At 33.7% G+C, this 16,544-nt stretch overlaps 1 protein-coding gene across 2 annotated transcripts in view; it reads right to left on the minus strand.

The window, feature by feature from the left end:
- Nucleotides 1-16,544, minus strand: part of LOC147069768 (rho GTPase-activating protein 15-like) — a 198,042-nt gene that overhangs the window by 143,532 nt on the left and 37,966 nt on the right. The gene's annotated exons all lie outside the window — the stretch shown is intronic.

A 16,544-nucleotide genomic window follows, 5' to 3' on the forward strand; every position in this document is an offset into this window, starting at 1 on the left:
AGTACCGTAACATCCGAAAAGACCCGAGAAGTACGCAAGACAAAGCCCAACATCTTTAGGGCCTTTTTGCTTATGGTATCCATATGACCATTATATTAAAACAATATAGAGACGGTTTGAATAGAAAAAAATGTAAAGGCCTTCATTTTGCAAGTGAACATAATATCACTTTAACGGGTATTAACCCAATAGTCAAATTACATAATAATCTGCTATAAAAAACGTAATTAATGCAAAAATATTCCACAAAAATTAGTACGCTAATCACCATGTCAAAATGAGTTTAATTGGTCATATTATTCAACATGAAAATAAAATTGAAATGTGTTTCACTCTAATAAAGATATTGTTTTGTGAATTTGTTTTAATGCATGTGAGAATTTTGTGTAGGTATTTCATATGATTTGATTTGATTGTCATCTTCTGGTGCTTCTATGTTGGCTCTCAAGGTGTTGCATAAGCTGTAAGAGCGGAATGCAGAAACATTTGTCATAACTAAAATTTCTTTAGCAGAAAACACTATGCAGAAACATTGTCCTTAGTGAAGATCATTTCTATTGAAAATAATACCATATTTAAAAATTCTATTTCCTATAGTTTAGGTAAATTATTTTATAATTGTTAAACGATGACAAAAATATGAGAACTGCATTTTATAAATGCAATAACTATAAATACATATTAATATTATAAGTCATTATACGTGATTCCACAGGCACCGCAAGATATGTTTTTAACACGGTAACACTAGCGTCAAGTGTCATTCTTCACCTGGCATTTTGTATTTCTGCGGGCTGGCGTATAAAAGTAAAATAATATTCTACAAGTACATGCCAAACGAATTAACACTATCAATATCCATATTGAGATACATTGTTAAATGAATTTGAGTGTATGGACTGTTTTATAGACATGCGAATTTATTTTGACAGCAGCTGTCAGTGGTAAATGGTAATACAGAAGGGGGCGTGTTCATAACAAAAGTAGCATATGGTTAAGGATTCCTTAACTCTATACTCAGGATTGTCTATTATAGCTAAGTCATGCTTTTCGGCGACTTATCCTTAGGATCGAAATCTTAGATTGTGCATTCCTCTCTAAGACTCCCTGTTGCTCACCAATCTTCCCAAGTCATTCATGTTTATATAATTATTATTATTAGGTATACCGTAACTGCTCCATATACTCATGATACCATTCAGATCACCTGATGTTCTGAAGGTACTTTATTTCTCATTATAATATGTTCGATCCATAGTTGAGTTTGCTTCTGTCGTGTGGAATCCACAATACGTTACATACATAAATCGTCTCGAAGCGGTAAAAAAGCGATTTCGTAAGCACGTCAATATTAAAGCTTACTGTTATGATTTATCTAATAATTCTATTTCGACCACTGCAACTTTTATGGTACGAGTACCATCTTTGGAAAGTCGACGTTCTATATCTGATCAATATTTTCTTTTTAAAATTATCAATGGTTTTGTTGACTCCCCAAACCTACTCGAAAGGGTGGGTTTCCACTGTCCATCAAGATTTACGGGAAACCAAACTTTGTACCATGTCAGTAGTAGCGATTCTAATTATGCACAAAACTCTTTTATTCCGCGCTCTTGTTTAAATGATAATATGTATTTCTCCACCGTTAATCCTTTTAATAATACACCTGTTTCATTTAAAAAAAAAAAAATCTCCAAAATTTTGTATAAATATATATATATTTTTTTTTTTATGTTACTTTTTTGTGTATAATTTAATTATCTATTATTCTTCCTCATTTTTCTCATTTAATTTTCTTATGTAATTTCTTTATATTTATGCTATGCTTACTCTCTATCTTGTTAGGCTTAACTATATTATAATGTATACATGGAAAATTTGCTGGTTGCAATAACTTTTCATTATTATATTTTAAATTTTTGTAATCAATATGTAACTGTTTGTTTCCTTAATAAATAAAATTTAAAAAAAAAAACAATTTAGCTGTCTTCAGAACTCGGGAATCCGGTTGTGTTGAAGAAAAGCAGGCCACGTTGAGACTATGAGGTCCGTTGTAGTATCTTCATTTTAAATGTGACTACCTTTAGTCGCGAGACTGAAATGCTTCTTATTTAGCGTTAATATTGGCAACCGGCTTTTGTGGTGTAAATCAATGTACCAATAATAGTGACATTGATTAATTCTAACCGGCGCCTGAATCTCTCAAAATTTTGCGTGAATCAGACGAATACGGTTTCGAATTCCGCCGAGCAATATTTTTTTTTCAATACAGAATTTTACATTCTTAAACTATATACAAATTTTTCGTTGAATAAAAAAAATGTTTCTTTATAATTATTAATTGTTTCCTTGTAATTAATACGCCCACGGTGGCCACGCGGCTTAAGCGTTGGACTATAACGCCGTGGGTCCTCCCAGATTCGAATCCTGGGTCTGGCAAGTACACATATTGTTTTTCAATTTGCGTGTGAGTCAGGGTATGGACCTAATAGGTTGAGCAAGTGGCTGACATCCATTTCTCGTAAAAAAAATATGTTAATACAAACCTCTACTCTGTGGAGGCTCATATTATGATCCTATTAGGATCGGACATGGTCAAAAAAAATGGTTTCATATAACGCGAGGCACGTGTAAATTGCATACTACTTAGTTTGTATCAGTGCTCGAAATGGAAAAATTTGCCAACCGGCGCGCTTGATAAATTTTCTAACATATTAAAATGTGTTCGATTTTTCTGTTAGATAAGTATACCTATAAGTATTTTATAATCGTACTTATATAAAAAATTTATCTACATTAATTTAATATTTTCTTAGTAATTCACGAACCAGAATGTAATTTATATATTTTCCATTGAACTAGAGCTGCGTTCCGGTCCGCTCCGGTGAACTTCAACCCATGATTTGGATATATCAGAGTGTTTAAAGATTTAATTAAGTTAAGAAAAATAAAGTTTCTAAAACAAATGACAAAATTTGATTAAATTTATAGAGGTGGGTAGAGTTACTACTTCATAACTTTGCACTCAGGCTCTAAGGTAAAAATGATGTAATATATTCTAAAAACATTTTTTACATAATAATTATGTATTTATTTATTTATGTGACACCAAGTACATAATATTATATTAATACAAGTGAATATCATTTGATCTAATTTTATGCGAGGTAATCAGGCAAAAGAGCGTATCGAATTATTCGAAATCCAAAAAAAAACACTTACTATCGTTTTACACTCATGTTAGAGGTGAGTTGGAAATACTGTCACCAGTTTGTGTACTCAAGTTTCGGATGAAACTACCCAGACTCAAGTATGTGTGGCCTAATAAACTTATTCCACAAAACTTGTGATGATATCATCACGAGTCGCTGTTCTGTGCACTCGCCAGTTGCTAGACTTTCAACACTATTGACATTAAATGCGCGCGAACGAGATAGCACTTGAATATAGGTATATTTTAATTTATTAGTCTATTGCGTTTGAATGTTTGAATAATAGGTCATAAATTTTGTGTCGCAGCACAGTAGTGAGATGACACACAGGCTTAAGCTTGTTATATGACCGCTCAAAACATGTTTAAAATTGAAAAAATAACTGTTATTCATTTTTGTTAACAAGAATATTGTAACCTAATAGAAAAACAACTCATAAATTTAAAATGTTATAATAAATGGGACTATTTTTAGCCCGTATTTTTAGCGATTCTATTGAAGCCGATACACAGTCTGAGTTCCCTGAGCCGATACGTATTTAAAATACTAATATGGAGTTGGTTTTAGTTTCAGTTGAGTATGAAACTTTTGTCGCATACGCACGCCAAACGCTCTATATAGTATTCCAAATACTAGTAAGTATTTAGGAACAAGTTTCGATACTAAGTATTTTTTATACTGGTAGTAAGTATACCTAGTCTTCTAAATCGACCAGTTCTCCCACCTCTAACTCACGTTGCGATATTTCTATTGTCAGATATACTCAGACAGTAATCAGATTTTTCCAAAAAAACCGCTAAACAGTTAATGCTTTTCTCTTCCACAAACCATCGTAATTACTTAATAATTGCTTTATTATACGTTGTGACGTTGCATTTTCATAGTAAAATAAATCATCTAAATGCTAGAATATCATTTATCATTTGAAGAGAAGCCTGTTACAAGATATCTAAGAATTTACACAGCACTATTTCATAAGGCAACACTCGTAACTCATCATTTATATTATCAGGTCTAGCCAACTGACAGTCCGTAAGCCTAGAGATATTCCGAAAGATAAATGTTCATAAACAGAGACTGCAAACTGACCTGAATAATAAACTTTTTCACCAAAAGGTGTGCAGTCATTGGCGGGTTTAGGTACGTGGAAACCTGCCTAACGCACTGACTGATTTTGAAGCCCCAATGATAAAAAACAAAATAAATACCATAAATTCCGACTGCCAATGTACCAGTGGCGAAGAATCCAAACTAGGCAATTATTTAAAGCTAAAAATCATATTGACGTATTTATTCAATTTTCCAACGACATCTATTGTATAATTATGGAATGTATTATATAATAAGCACCATCTGTCGAAAGTTTACAAAAATACGCTACGTCGCGTCTCTCTTCAACATTATGTATGGATTATTTGCTGGTGAATCCGAGCGTTTTTGTATATAAATTATGTCACGTGACCTCAGCGTGTCCGTTCCAGTCCATACAAATCGATAGGGTGCTAAAGCTACGCCTAACGCATTTTCCCGTAATATTATTATCTATGGCTGCATTTTTGTTCAAAATAATTAATAACAAGACAATTTTAAAAAATAATGTCTAAGGGATACAATAACATATAAATATATTGATTGTTTTTAAAAATAAAAAATAATGGTACTGTTCGGTTATCAGTAATACAGCGGAAAACACATTTTGAAAATACCCGATATACTGAATAATTTGTTAATTTGGGTTAGTTTAGATTAGGTTAGGTTAGGTTAGGTTAGGTTAACCTAACAAATAATCCAGTTTATCGGCTATTTTCAAAATGTGTTCTCCGCTGTATTCCTGATAACCGAACAGTACCAAAATAATTTATCTCGTGATGTTTATTTACTTATCAGTTAGTTCAGTCATAGACTAACATAAAGTTATTCAGTCAGTTATGTTAATTGAGATGTGATATTTTACCAAAGTCATTCGTCAGTGATTTAAATATAGAAGTATTTTAAAATGTCTGGTTCTACGGGTGAAATAAAATTGTAAATTTTTATGGAACAGATACACAATAACGGATTTTTTCGAAGATGACAATATAATATTTTGAGCGTATGTTACGTTTATAAATGTTTAGGAAAATTCATCATTCAAACTCATTGCTCAATTTATTATTAATATTTTATTACTGGTTGCATACCAGGGTACTAATTAATCTACACGTCGCATTGCGAAGTATTGCTAATATGTATAAATCACATAATACCAAATAATGACTTAATTCCAAATGTTCCAAAAGTTTGAGAACATAATTTTAATATTAGGTGTGCTTAACAGTATTTATAGCTACGTCATGTTACACATAATCATGTAACGTAACCAGTGACGTTCGGTGGGGGTAGGCAGGTTGAGCGTCACTTGGGGGCGGTAGTTACTCGAAGGGCGGCAAATCGACGAGAATCATTAATTTAGTATATAGAAATAACTACCTAAACTTAGTCATAACGAAAATATCATTCCATTAAAAAATCAACACACTGGTTGGAAACAAAATGTATTAATTAACATAAAAGGTTCAACAAGACTGTAATTTTTTGTCGGGTTCGCGATGTCTAGTTTACTTCCGTTCTCTTTAGACGTCACGTCCTTGATGTCCAGCAATGACACGTGCATATTTGCGAATTATAATTGAATTATATGTAGTATAATTAATTTATCCAAATATTTTTTACAGTCACTCGCGATTCTTGAAAGTTGTCAGGTGTATTTTTAAATGTATCTGAAATCGTGGACTCGCAATATTGTCTCTTGATGGCATTTCAATTAGATTTAGTGGTATATATTTTGTTTGTAATGTACCCATACCAATTTCTTAGATATTGGAGTCATGAAATGATGATAGAAAATACGGTATAAAAAATGGGGCGGAATTTTGGCGCTGCCTAGGGGCGGCATTTTGTTTATGGACGTCACTAGACGTAACCCATATAATACACAGTGACTATGCTTTGTTTAATATTATTTAAGAGGACAATTCTTTATTTAAACGGGTTGTCTCATAGATTTATCTTAATTAATAAAAAAAAACTCTTTGTGTATGTTAAAAAATGCAGTTTATTCGAAAGACACATAATGCACTTTAGAGGATTAGTATATTTGGGAGGAAATTATTTTTGGGAAGAAAAGTAAAAAAATACTTTTCCTGCGGGGTTTCTGTCACTTGTTTGATTTGAAAAAAGAACAAATAATTAAAAATAATAAAGGCTCTCGAAAAAAATTTTAAATTTTATGTTGGGTGGAAAACAGGATAACTGTGTGAATGAAATATGGTCACAGTACCTATACACCATAATTATGCAATATGTCACCGCGAGTTATCTTATCAGTCAGTGACATCGCTAGCTAAAGTGCCGCCCTACCATAATTTGTCGTATAAAATTTAAATTAAATTCATTTATTCACAAAACAGTAGTAGTCAGTAATCTACAGTGATTGACCAATGCGTCACAATACAAAGGTCTAGATCAAATTAATATGAACATAATTGTCATCCAATAAAACGTCACATCTCCAATAAATGGCACGTGTTTTTAAGTGCTAGTCGAAATAAACTCATTCGGTCTCAATAACATTCAGCCATGATTAGAGTTGGGTTTCGGGAATTCCCGACGGGAATTCTCGAGAAATTTTCGAGATTTTCCATCCCGAATCTCGAGAATTGAAATTTTTAACATTTCGGGAAATCCCGGATCTCGAGAATCTTTTATCGGGATTCGGGATATAATTGAATAAACTATTTTCTATATGAAAAAAGTGGACAGAACACACAAAACGTTCAAAGACTGATCGGGGCATTTAACACAATTAAACCAACGTTGACTCAGAATGAACCCAAATTTTGCAACATCAGGGAATTTTGTGTCTCAAAAGCGTACGCGATTGTCAGACGCAGCGATTGACAGTCTGTGTTTTTGAAATTCTATTTTAATAAGTAATGTTTTTAATTATTTTTGTTTTCCTACTTCTATTTTGTTTGTCTTCTTACATTTTCTTTCATTCTGAATTTGCCTGTTTTTACACTAATTATTTAGATTTTTACAGGTTTTTTTTTAATTTCCCGGTTTCTCGAGAATTCTCGAGAATTTTGGAAATCTCGAATCTCGAGATTGAGATTTTCTCGGGAAATACCCAACTCTACATGTAACCAAATCCTACTAAAGAACCTGACCTGAGGCGAAAAGATCATGTGGTATATGAAAATGCAGAGACTTCCCTGGATTGACCACGTGCCAGTGGCGAAGGGTGGAGGTATACTGTTAAGACGGTACTTCAGTGAAACGGCAAATAATTTTCAACTATAGGTGCGATGAAATTTGGGACTGGCTGGCAATCAAAGAGCGAAAGTCGAGCTGTGAATACGTCAATTTGTTTTGTGATGGCAACGGGGGAATTAACTCTTAAATCTTGTAAAGATGACTAAAAAACGTTACCCATTTACTTGAAAAAGAAAACATGTCAATGAATATATTATTATTATTAGTAATAGAACAATAAACATAACATTAAATGGACGCATGTTGACTTCTTATGACAAATTATGTTTTGTTCTGCATGCGTCATTTGCACAATCTTCGCGTCGCGTAGTCATGATCGTTTTAGACCGTGCCCCAGTTGAAGTATAGCCTTAAGATATGCCATAAATAGTGCACATCAAATTTTGGTAGTCATTTTCGTATTTGATTTTATTGAAAAACCAAGCCATGATAGATTATTTGGTATATTTTGGGCGATACAACAAAATTGTGCACACTTTTCTTTTATTCATACTTATTTGTTTTCATTGGATTAAGAATACCTATTACACATATTGTTGGTTCATTCTTTTTAAATTCATTAGGCCCTGCCTAAACCAAATATTCAAAGTTATGTATGATTTAATTGCATAATTTTAGATATTTTATAGACAGACGAGTATTTTTTGACTATTTCTGAATTTTATAAACTAACCAACAACATCTGTAAATAATTGTAGTCTTATATCACTGAAAACAGATACGTGTGAATAACTGACAAAATTTAGTGTGCTCTATTTATGACGGATCTTAACAGCCTACCTCCTCCCTTCGCCACTGAGACGTGCATAATATAATGCATGAACCAGCAAGGCGCGTTATGTACGCAAACAAGTAATATGTAAACAAATCGAGCAATAATACTTAAAATAAAACTACGTAAAACTTAATTTTAAAACAATATTAATTCTTTGTCGGTATAATGCAATGAGTTTCTCCATTTTTTGCGTCGTCCAACCTGACGTGGTATTATCCAATACTTGTAATAAAATAATACTACAACAGAATAATATCAGACAAACAAAAAAATAATCACTTTCTCTCGGTCGGAATGGAAACATTCTTTAATATTATGTCGGTCGAGCTGTTTGTTGGTGTTGGAAAATAAATAAAATAATAAATCAGGTTGCTTCCCAGACAATGGACACGAGGGTCGAGTAATTTTCGCATTGCCTTCACTCGATGGGAATTTTAATATAATATTGCAAACTTCTTCGCGCCTCGTGATACCAAGAGTGAACATCGTTACCTTATATCAGGGACGGTGAACCCATGGCACGCGTGCCACTAGTGGCACGCGAATGTTTCATTTTGAAGAGAAAAGAAATAACTTACTTACTATTTTATATATATTTAAAAAGTGTTTTTTTTTTATAAAAAAATACAAATAAATATCTACGAAGGTAGCCACAGAAGTACCCGACCTAACAAAGAAAACACAAAAAGTTTGGGAAAAAATATTTTTATTTCTCTACGTAGTCTCCTTTTAGGTCGATACCCAACGATGTCCAATAGCTTCGATACCCTGTTTATAGTGAAAATCGTCGAGCTCCTCAAAATAGCCATCGACCGCAGACTCCACCTCTTCATTGTTGGCAAATCTTTTACCACCGAACAATTTTTTCAAGTTTGGAAACAGAAAATAATCCGAGGAGGCTAAATCTGGCGAATAGGGTGCGTGAGGAAGCAATTCGAACTTTAACTCATTGATTTTGGCCATGGCGATAACGGATGTGTGAACTGATGAATTATCCAGATGAAACGAAACTTTCTTTTTCGCCAAAATGCGGTTGTTTTTTCTTGATTTCATCACTCAAACGCTGCAATAAGTTTGCATAATACACGCCGTTGATTGATTTGCCTTTCTGAAGATAATCAATGAAAATTACCCCACGCGCATCCCAAAAAACTGACGCCATGACCTTGCCTGCAGATGGAACTGTCTTCGCCTTCTTTGGAACCGATTCTCCCTTTTCAGTCGATTGTTTTAACTGTTCTTTCGTCTCAGGTGTGAAGTGATGGACCCATGTTTCAGCCATGTTTATGAATTGACGCAAAAACTCTGCTTTATTGCTGTGAAACTTTGACAAACACTCGATTGAAACATCCTCACGATGCTGTTTTTGTTCCATTGTGAGTAATCGCGGCAGCCACATTGCGCACAGCTTTCTCATGTCCAAATATTCAGTCAATATGTGATGTACAGCACTTTTTGACATGCTTACTATGTCTACTAGCTCGCGCAATTTCAGTCGATGTTCATCCGATACCATTTTGTGGATTTTCGCACCATTTCTGGCGTGGTCACCTCATTTGGTCGACCACTGCGATGTTTGTCTTGGCAGCTCGTCCGAGCTCGTTTAAACTCGGCCACCCAATATGTTACTGTTGTAAACAAAGGAGCAGACACCCTTAGAGTAGAATCTAGCGCCGCCTTTATATTGGTTGGACTGAAGTCTTTCAAATGAAAGTATTGTATCACATAACTGTGACCAATTTTTTCCATGTTTACAAATTCACTGAGTTTGTTCACTGTTGATGGCTGACAAATAATTACTGAACAATTTAGCGTCGCCAAACTTCAAACTTAGGCTTTATAAGGTTGGTACTTTCTATCATGGTCATTATTTTTAAACAACAACTGCTATCTACACGTCGGGTCGGGTACTTCTGGGACTACCGGTAAGTAGGTACTTCCGTACTATATATACGACATAGCCATGCGTATTTTCTTCGGTTTTTCATATTATGTTTACCACCGATGCGCAAACGAAAATGACGAAATTCACGCATAAATGACAAATCGCATTGTATAAGAAATAGCATTCAAATCCTTTTCAAGGATAATCATTACGTTTAATGAACAAACCTTATGAAATTAATTATCGGCAGTCATTCAAATATAATAACTGCTTGTTATTTTACCTCAAACGTAATATCTAAAAATGGAAAACCGTTCAGTGATGGAGAATATAGTATGAAAGAAGGGGGAGTGGGGGGGTTTAATACTTTCACGATGTCTTTGAGAAATTTGAAAACAAGGAAAAAATATTCAAAGAATAAAAGATATGCCTTCAGCTAGAAATACGATGGAAGATATAATATCAAGAACTCAATTGTATTTTTTTGTAATAAGTAGTACTTATTTTTAGAAACTATTATTTTAGAAAACTTTAAAAAACGTTATTTTTCGCCATGAAAAACTACTTGGCACGTCAGACGGTCAAAAAATATTATTTGGGAAATTTTGGCACGCGTACGTAAAAAGGTTCGCCATCCCTCAGTCACAAATAGTCTATATATTCGTCTGTAACGCATGCGAGAAAACATATGAAAATCTGTAAGAGAGAGCGATAGAGAAAAGATGTATTAAACATACACGTCATATAAAATAATGTAGATTCTAAATTTGAAAAATCGTATGGATCGCTTATTTTAATCGGGTCATGAAAGAAAAGAAATGATTTATTTATTTTAAAAAAGACATGTTGAACACATAACAAATTATTAATTCAATACGTTCACAACGTGACACTTAGAATAAAAAGTACAAGTAAATCAACTAGAGGAAAAAAACAAAGCAAAAAATTATTTTATAGAAAAGAAATAAAATAAAAAAAACAACAATACCCATTTCAAAAAAAAAAAACAAATTATATAATAAAATATAATTTTAAAAGCAGAATACATAAAGCATCGGTAAAAATGTCTACATCTCTAGGGAGTGCATTGACCAGCCGCACAGCCCTCGCTATTGGTGCCTGGTGAGCCTGACATGAGAAACAGCTTTCACCCATGTCATGGCTACGACCACGCATATAATTTTATTAACGGGTGCATAAAAATTCAAATTTTCCATAATATCTTGATTGGAAACTATAGGTATCACGTGAGAGCAGGGAAAAATGCTTTAAGATAATGAAAGGCGAGCAAGCCTTGAAGAAAGTTAGTCGGAAAATACTCATTTGAGAAGCTGTCAAAAGGAAAATAATTATGTACGGAACGGTGCTCCGGTGCGTTTCGGTCCATTTCGAGCCCTGGTGCCAATAGTATCATCTGGCGACACGTGTCACAGCACTCGAATGACTAGATTAAGGCGAAGGTTTTTGCTGTGCGCCTGATACTTAAGTACCACGTTCATTTAAGTTTATTTTATAAATCATTGTCTGAAACTGCCTTAAGGCTTTAATAATAATATAATTAGACTCATTTCTGTTCCCCGTGCGTGTTACGCAGCCTCGGGGGCAGTCAAATTAGACGCCGGTCAAGTAACCAATGGCCTTGCACTTCCGAACGAAATACGACAAAAAAACTTATTGCCCAATAAACTTGTTGAAGGTCATACAAATAGTGGTCATGCAAGCTTGATTTTATTTCCACGCGATTGACCTTTGACAATGGTGTCCATCAGAAGTGGGTACCTAATCGGTTTTTTTTTTGTCAACGGAAGTGTGGATTCAATTATTTTTCAAATTATAAACGAATTTTAGAGACGCGTCATGCGAATTTCACCAAAAAATATTAATTTAAAATAATTAATTTTGTGAGGCCATGTGCATGCATATTAATAAAAATATTACATGCACAATGCTATCGCACATTTTGGCGGAATACAAAGAAAAAAAATAATATTACCAGTGGCGGAGCTTGAACGCCTCTGGCATTGAGTGATTTTGAACACACGAAAACAAAAAACCGCAAATGCCAATCACCAACGTAGATGCCTAGGCGGCTCTCGTGGTGCAGTGGATAAGGCACTGGCCTTCCGCCCGAGAGTTATGGGTTCGATTCCCGGTGAGGGCACAATATGTATGTGTTTTTCTCAAAGCCTGGGTATTTGTGGTTGTCCAAAATTACTAACAACCACCTTGTACGAAAAAGCAAGGAAATGGTTATTAATAATTCTAAAAAAAAAAAAAAACGTAGATGCCTAATAAAAATATCAATATATTATTTCTTTCCTAGAATCACACCTGCAACTTGTATTAATTATAAATAACCCCCACGATGGCCGCGCGGCTTAAGCACGGCCTATAGCGTCGTGGGTCCCAGGTTCGAATCCTGGGTCTGGCAAGTAGATATATTGTTTTCCAATCCGTGTATGAGTCAGAGTATGGACCTAATATGTTGAGCAAGTGGCTGACATCCATTTCTCATAAAAACAAGAGCATACATAAGTGAAACGGCAAATAATTTTCAGCAATAGGCGAGACGAAATTTCGCACTCGTCACCAATCGGAGAGCGGCAGGTGTAAGCACGTCAATTTGTTTTGTGATGGCGCCGGATGAATAAATTCTTACATCGTGTAAAGGTGACAAGAAAAATGATACGCATGTACTCGAAAAAGAAAACATTTCAATGAATAATATAGTGTTATTATTACCAATATAACAATAAACATAACATGAAATGGAATGTTGAATTTTTATGACAAATTATGTTTTGTTCGGCACGCGTCATTTGCAAAATCCGCGCGTCGCATAGTTACGATCTTTTAAGACCATGCCTCAACTGAAGTATAGCCTCCAATCTGTGGAGGCCCATATGATCTTATTAGGATCGGACATGGTCGGAAGATATATATAAGTGCTTATGCTAATTTGTGAAAAATACGCGTCTTATTAAGGTTTTGTTATAATTTTATTATATGACTGGTTTGAACTGTTTCAAGACCCCTTTTTTAAAACTTCTGACGAATCGGCTGATTAATCTGCATCAAGGAAAAACACCGCTGAATATAGGTACATATTAAAAAATATATTTATATCTGTGTCCCACGGTGGAAAAAGTACCAAGGTGCCAGTCTATGAAGCCGTGATCTCTGGAGCCGAGGGTTTGAACCATTCTCGGATGTTCCAGACACAATGGTTTTTCCACCAAGCTCTGCCGGATTGGTTTGACTTAATATCTAAAATCTTATAAGTATATAGTTTTGTGGAAAATCGTAGAATCGTCATATTATATTATGTGGGCGAAAACAGCGTTCGAAATGGAAACTTTTGCGAACCGGTGCGCTCGATAAGTTTAATGTAATATATTATATACATATTATGTATCTAATGATATGTATATTTTATAAAAAAAAATGTGTTAGATTTTTTGTTATAATATGGCCTACCTAGCTCAGATGGTCAAATTAATTTTCCACGAGACAGTGTTAATCTCAGAGATTTCTAGCCCTGTGTTGAAAGGGAAAATCCTTACGAAAAAGGTCGGATATTGCGACAAAGGACATACATGGAAAATTACCCAACTTTCTAAAGTAAGCGTAGTCTTACAACGAGCAAGAATGTATATTTTCATATATACCATAATATATTAGATGTGAATGCACACTCCAGTGGCCGAAAACCAATCTCTCTGAGGTTATTATTTTGGTACATACACGGTACAACTTTGAAGAGCAACTAACGTTCGTGACGACGATATATCGTCTCTGTTCTGGCAGAACACACTAACTGGAGAATACTAGTTTTTAGTAATTTGACTTTGAAGTTGTTAAAATGTTTGAAATAGTCTATCATGTGAGTTTATTAAGTAATCGTAAAAAGGATGACTTTAAAATAAAGACTGTTTATTTATTAAGAAGGTTTCCAGACGGTAATGTTTGAAATAAGGAACATTTTGGTATAACTAACTCAATTTGTATTTTTTTCGAATACGTGTCTTCTGCCAAACAGTGACGATATATATAGGTTGATAATGACATAATATTTTTACGTTAGTCATTAAATTCAACTGTTAATAATTTCATTATTGATTCTATACATCTGTGCAGAATGATCAAGTTGTTTTTAAAAATAATATATATTATTAATTAATATCTTTGTTATTTATGTCATAATATAATATTATGGTTAGGTTTGTAAAAAAGATTCGTTCGAATGTGGCCCACAGGCTTGCCTTTCACAAGTTCTATGAATATAAATAAAATAATTACAAGATAAAAAGAACTTTTTATATACAACGTTTTTAAATTTTCTGTTGAATCATATAAACTTGACTTCACTATCTTGAATGATCAAAAAAAATGTACTTGATAGAAGTAATACTGAAATGTCATTTTGACATTTCATATTGATTTCCATAGTAACGCACGTATATATTAATAATTTAGTTGTTAGGACCCCAGACACCTAGCAACCAATAATAGTGGATTGGATTACGGATTTCTTCCGAAATAACTTTTCATACTAAACAGAATTAACTGAAAATGAATTCAATTCTACTTAAAGATGGCTAAAAGTATTAAAAGAATATATTGGCATCGTGTTCTGACATATTCTAATAGTTTCAAATGTCTAGCTAGTCGGGAAGTTAGTTAAAAATCGATTGCAAGATTTGTACCGGACAAATAAGAATACGAGCTAATAAAAACGTTGTTATTATTATATATCGTAATTAACCCATCAGCATACTTTCTGGTGTGAAATATATTATTATGTAACAGAGAAAAACTGAAAAATGACAGTTATATGGACAACCGGCGACACAAATGTGAAGGCAGCAACGATACCGTCATTTGGGTGTGGAAATTGCACTTATGCAGTTCGCCGTTTCACTGTTCACGGTTAGCCGTTGTATCGAAAACAGATGGCCGCATGGCATATAGTATTAATAACAAACGCCTGAATACAAGGAAAAGACAGAAGGTGGGTACATAAATTAGAAAAAGGTACAACCGTATCGTATTTATATGTATATAGAATTTGAATGATTCAAAAGCAGGTACTAGTGAAGTGCTCCAAGAATCTACGGCCATAATATGTTTTTTGTAAAACAGCTCACGGTAAACTGTAATACGGCAAACTGCATATATAACCCATCTAAGATAACTAATTGGAAAGTTCGGATTGTAACATGGACAACTTCTGTCAGTTATCGGTTGACAATTAATAGATACCTAATTGGTGTAATTGAGTTCAGTCCGCGACTTTCTCATGTTTCAGTATTCACAAAAACCTTCTTTGTGGATTATTGTTCTTATACAAATCATTTATAACGGTTTTTTTCGTTTCTTATCTAAATGATATCGTCGCATCAAAAGCAAAAGGGCACTTGTGCAAAAATAGCATTTTGTGAAAAACGCATTTTTAAGTTTTTAAGAAAAAAAATCGTGTGGAGGTTATTTCTTAATACTTTGAAATGAAATTCAGAGTAAAAATTACTTATTACTCAAATATTGAATAGTAATTTTTATTTATTTTTTACTTTTCATGGCTTGCGAAGATTCTCATCACAAAGGCCCTTTTTAAAAGGCCTTTACACATTTTCAAATAATTACAGATAGTACCTTTTTCTAATATTATTTTTGTAACCACTGCACATAGACTGGCAAAATCGTGTACATTTTACGTTTTTGTTATACGTTAATTGAAGATTAGTTTACAAAATACACAAGTGACCTTCATTTTCTTTCGTAAATTGTGATTTCATGGATTTCAGCTCCACAAATGTCATTTTGCATATAATATGTATTTTTAAAAAAAGTCGGTGTGTGTACTTTTGTACGCGCGTTAGAAGTTATACGTCTTTGGCGTAATAAAACAAAAAACGTGTGATAAACTAGATTCTTTGACTAGCTCTTAATTATCTTGTTAAATTACACACTCGAGAAAAGGTACCGCTTATTGGAACGCCGTTAGTTTATTTCTATACACTTTAACTTATATTACTAAATTAAATAATGGTTTCTCGTTGTTTTTATTTTTAAAGTACCAACTGTCACTCTGACGTTTAATCGTTTGTTTACTTAAGGAATTGCAAATGGCCGACAATAATAAATTGGCTGCCTAGACAACGGAACAATTCTAAACTATAATATTGTACTGTATAATCGTCACGATTGCAGTATCATACTGTGGCGTAAAGGTAGTGCGTTCGGCTGATAACCGAACAATCGGTGGTTCGAATCATATCGAGTGCGTTTTTTTTCGTGTGAAACAATAAATTATGTGTTACATGTCACACGCCAAAAATACACTCTGATCTGATTTCCC

Source organism: Rhyacophila brunnea, unplaced genomic scaffold (assembly GCF_057557595.1).
Source record: "Rhyacophila brunnea isolate RB1 unplaced genomic scaffold, BYU_Rbru_1.0 scaffold_23, whole genome shotgun sequence".
NCBI classification, from domain to species: domain Eukaryota; kingdom Metazoa; phylum Arthropoda; class Insecta; order Trichoptera; family Rhyacophilidae; genus Rhyacophila; species Rhyacophila brunnea.